This window comes from Globicephala melas, chromosome 3 (assembly GCF_963455315.2).
Source record: "Globicephala melas chromosome 3, mGloMel1.2, whole genome shotgun sequence".
Classification (NCBI taxonomy): Eukaryota; Metazoa; Chordata; class Mammalia; order Artiodactyla; family Delphinidae; genus Globicephala; species Globicephala melas.
The window spans coordinates 169,319,288-169,324,499 of record NC_083316.1 but is presented as its reverse complement, the minus strand read 5'-3'; positions in this window follow the sequence as shown (position 1 = coordinate 169,324,499).

Sequence of the window (5,212 nt, the reverse complement as noted above, 5' to 3'; positions counted from 1 at the left end):
CCTAGTGGCTCCAGACGAACATTCATTATCTCTCAGCGAGAATTTGGGAGTGATCTGTCTGGGGGGGTCTTGGCTGAGGGTCCCTCATGAGGTTGCAGTGGTGGCATCGGCTGCATGATGAAGGGTGGCACCGGGGTGGGGTGGGGAGTCGGGGCTTCCCGGCGGCCCCCTCACGTGGCTCCTCCCCACGTGGGCCTCCCAGACGCTGCTTGAGCCTCTCTACTACACAGCGGCCCGAGAGCAGGCAGGGAAGAGCCTCTGTGCCTTGTATGACCTACTCGGGACTCTCAGGCCATCTCCTGCTCCACACCTGATTCGGGAGGAGAATTAGGCTCTGTGCCTTGAAGGAGGAACATCAGAACCTGTAGACGTGTTAAACCATCACCGGGGATACAAAAATGAGCGGGTACACGAGGATATACTGCATACAGGCAGTTCCCTCCAACTCCTGCCAAGTTCCGGAAAATTCTAGAAACGTTCTATTTGTGAAGAAGAGCTATTTTATTAGTCTGTTTGGGCTGCCACAACAAAACACAGGCCAGGCAGCTTAAGCTACAGAATGAGTGTCTCACAGTTCTGGAGGCTGGAAGTCTGAGCTCAGTTCTGGCAGGGTTGGTTCCTGGCGAGGGCCCGCCTCCTGGCCTGCAGACAGCCCCCTTCTCACTGCATCCTCACGTGGCCTCTCCTTGACGTGAGCAAGTGAGCTCTCCAGGGACTCTGAGGACATGCTAATTCTAGGGGACCAGGGCCACACCCTTCTGACCTCATTTAACCTTAATTGTTTCGGGGGGGGCATCTCCACATACAGCCACACTGGGGGTTAGGGTGTCAGCATATACATTTCAGGGAGACACTTTCAGTCCACAGCAGCTTTGTATATTTTAACACAAGTAGTGGCATGTTCTACACACTTTTCTGCACAAACATTTTACACCTATTGCTTATTTCCTGGAAGCCATGCCACTTTGGAAAGCACAAAGCGTCATGAAAAAGTCTACAAATAAGGGATTTCCCTGGTGGTCCAGTGGTTAAAATCCACCTTGCAGTGCAGGGGTTGCAGGTTCGATCTTAGTTCGGGGAACTAAGATCCCACATGCTGTGGGACAACTAAGCCTGTGTGCCCCAACCAGAAGCCTGCAACGAAAGATCCTGCGTGCCACAACTAAGACCCAAAGCAGCCAAATAAATATTTTTAAAAAGTCTGCAAACAAATGCTGGAGAGGGTGTGGAGAAAAGGGAACCCTCCTAACACTATTGGTAGGAATGTAAACTGGTGCAGACACTATGGAGAACAGTTTGGAGGTTCCTTTAAAAACTAAAAATAGAATTACCATATGATACAGTGATTCCACTCTTAGGCATATATCTGGAAAAGATGAAAACTCTAATTCAAAAAGATACGTGGAGGGCTTCCCTGGTGGCACAGTGGTTAAGAATCCGCCTGCCAAAGCAGGGGACACGGGTTTGAGCTCTGGTCCGGGAAGATCCCACATGTCGCAAAGCAACTAAGCCCGTGCGCCACGACTACTGAGCCTGCGCTCTAGAGCCCGCAAGCCACAACTACTGAGCCTGCGCTCTAGAGCCCGTGCGCCACAACTACTGAAGCCCGCGTGCCTAGAGCCCGTGCTCCGCAACAAGAGAAGCCACCACAATGAGAAGCCCGCGCATCGCAACAGAGTAGCCCCCACTTCCTGCAACTAGAGAAAGCCCGCGCGCAGCAACAAAGACCCGATGCAGCCAAAAATAAATAAATACATTTATTAAAAGAAAAAAAAAGATACATGGACCCCAATGTTCATAGCAGCACTAGTTACAATAGCCAAGGCATGGAAGCAACCTAAATGTCCATTGACAGAGGAATGGATAATGTGGTGCATGTACACAGTGGACTATTACTCAGCCATAAAAAAAGGATGAAGTATTGCCATTTGCAGCAACATGGATGGACCTAGAGATTATCATACTAAGTGATATAAGCCAGACAAAGACAAATATCATATGATATCACTTATATGTGGAATCTAAAAAGATGATACAAATGAACTTATTTACAAAACAAATAGGCTCACAGACAGAAAACAAACTTATGGTTACCAAAGGGGAAAGGGGGGAAGGGAGGGATAAATTAGGAGTTTGGGATTAACGTACATTGCTATAAATGAAACAGATAAACAACAAGAAGCTACTCTATAGCACAGGGAACTATAGTCAATATAATAAACCATAATGAAAAAATATGAAAAAATATACATACATGTGTATAACTGAATCACTTTGCTGTACACCTGAAACTAACACATTATAAATCTGCAATTCAATTTAAAAAAAAAAAACACACAGCATCCTCAGTTTTTAAACGGCTGACTAGTACCAACATTTACTAACCAGTCTATTAGCAAAGGACATTCATTTCCTGTCATTTGCCATTATAACAATATCTGTGGAGTGAGGTTATTTCAGACATAAATGAATAGATGCCACTTAAATACCTATAAGTGACGGATTCTGAGATAAGTTACTCGATTTTTTTTTAAAAAATTTCTAACTCATGCAGATGTGGAGAGTCCCACAGCCCCCCATCAAAGCCTGAAACAAAAGGAAATGTGAGCCCCTATACACGAGTTTTTATGTATTTTTGTAATGGCTAATGGTTTTAATGAAAATATCTCAGTTTGCTTCTGTGAAAGCCAAAAGTAAAATTTTAATAACTTCAGGTTCAGATTAAGTACAATATTTAGGCTTAAACTTCTGTGAGTTTTCATACAACTCCTTTTCAACATTTCAATACTTTTTCAACCACTTCAGTGTTCAGGGAGGGGAAAGTTAACCATCAAAAACTACACAAAGGACTTCCCTGGTGGCGCAGTGCTTAAGAATCCACCTGCCAATGCAGGGGACACGGGTTCGAGCCCTGGCCCGGGAAGATCCCACATGACGCGGAGCAGCTAAGCCCATGCGCCACAACTACTGAGCCTGTGCTCTAGAGCCCGCGAGCCACAACTACTGAAGCCCGCGTGCCTAGAGCCCGTGCTCTGCAACAAGAGAAGCCACCGCAATGAGAAGCCTGCACACCGCAACGAAGAGTAGCCCCTGCTCACTGCAACTAGAGAAAGCCCGCACGAAGCAACAAAGACCCAACGCAGCCAAAAATAAATAAATAAATAAACTTATTTAAAAAAAAAAAACTACATAAAAACATATTGTATAAAGGGGGACTTCCCTGGTGGTCCAGTGGTTAAGACTCTGTGCTTCCAATGCCGGGGGTGTGGGTTCGATCCCTGGTCGGGGAACTAAGATCCCACATGCTACGCTGAGCGGCCAAAAAATAAAATAAATTTAAATTAAATTAAATTAAATTAAAAAATAACTAAATAAATAAAATAAAAATATCTTCCAAAAAAAAATCTTCCTACAATGTCTTGTACTAGGTTGGTGTTCAGTAAATATTGCGTTAAAAATGTATAAAGCGCATATCTTCCTCATTTTGTCTCACTTTAAAATGGCACAGTACTGTTCAATCTGTATTTAAATTTTTTACATTTTGTATACAAATAGCTCCTACAATTCAATAACAAAAAATCCAATCGAAAAATGGGCAGAAGACCTAAATAGATATTTCTCCAAAGATGGCCAATAGGCACACCAAAAGATGCTTAACATTGCTAATTATTAGAGAAATGAAAATCAAAACCACAGTGAGTTACCACCTCACACCAGTCAGAATGGCCATCATTAAAAAGTCTACAAATAATAAATGCTGGAGAGGGTGTGGAGAAAAGGGAACCCTCCTACACTGTTGGTGTGAATGTAAATTGGTGCAGCCACTATGGAGAACAGTATGGAGGTTCCTTTAAAAACTAAAAATAGGGACCTTCCTGGCAGCCCAGTGGTTAGGACTCCGTGCTTTTACTGCTGAGGGCCCCGGTTCAATCCCTGGTCGGGGACCTAAGATCCCACAAGCCGCATGGTGTGGCCAAACACAAACAAAAAATAGAATTGTCATATGATCCAGCAATCCCACTCCTGGGCATATACCAGGCAAAACTATCATTTGAAAAGTTACAGGCACCCCAATGTTCATAGCAGCATTATATACAATTGCCAAGACATGGAAGCAACATAAATGTCCATCGACAGATGAATGGGTAAAGAAATTGTGGTACATATACAATGGAATACTACTCAGCCATCAAAAAGAATAATGCCATTTGCAGCCAACAGGGATGCAACTAGAGACTGTCATACTACGTAAGTCAGAAAGAGAAAGAAAAACACCATATGATACCACTTATATGTGGAATCTAAAATACAACACAAATGAACATATCTACAAAAGAAAAACAGACACAGAGGAAAAAACTTGTGATTGCCAAGGGTGGGGAGGGATGGAGTGGGAGTTTGGGATTAGCAGATGCAAACTATTATATGTAGAATGGATAAATAGCAAGTTCCTACTATATAGCACAGGGAAATACATTCAATATCCTGTGATAAACCATAATGGAAAAGAACATGAAAAAAATATGAATGTATGACTGAGTCACTTTGCTGTATAGCGGAAATTAAACACAACATTGTAAATCAACTATACTTCAATAAAATTTAAAATTTTTTTGACATTTTGTTCATCATGGATTGTTTGCATTCATTTTGGATTGTTAAAATATTGCATTAACTGCCATTAATCTTGAAGTTTTTGGCGCCCACTAAATTTTCTGCCCAAGGTAAGTGCCATGAATGCCTCATATTAGCTTGCAGGAATGCTTGGCTGGGGACATCTGTGGTTGTCACGACTGGGGGGGGTCTCCCGGCATGAGTGGGCGGGGCCAGGGATGCTGCTCCACACCCCGCAGTGCCCAGGATGACCCCACAGAGAATGCACTGGCCCCGATAGCAGCAGTTGCAGGGCAGAGAGACCCTGCCTCCGAAAGTCTTTTCAAGGTCCTCACATGGCCCCTCCTGGTTTAATTTCTATTTTTCACCTTGTGGAGACGGGCAGGAGAAGGCGTCTGCTTGGGGACTGGGCCAGCAGGCCTGGGCAAAGAGTTTATTTCAAAGGAGCAGCGCCCAGCCCAACGGGAGAGGAGCTGGGCAGCCCCCGTCCCTCCCATCCAGGCCTCCTGGCCTCTCGTCTCTGCGTCTGCCGCCAGCACCCTGGGTCACAGCCACCCTCCCGGTCAGGCCTCTGGACCAGTCCCTTGAGGACAGTCCT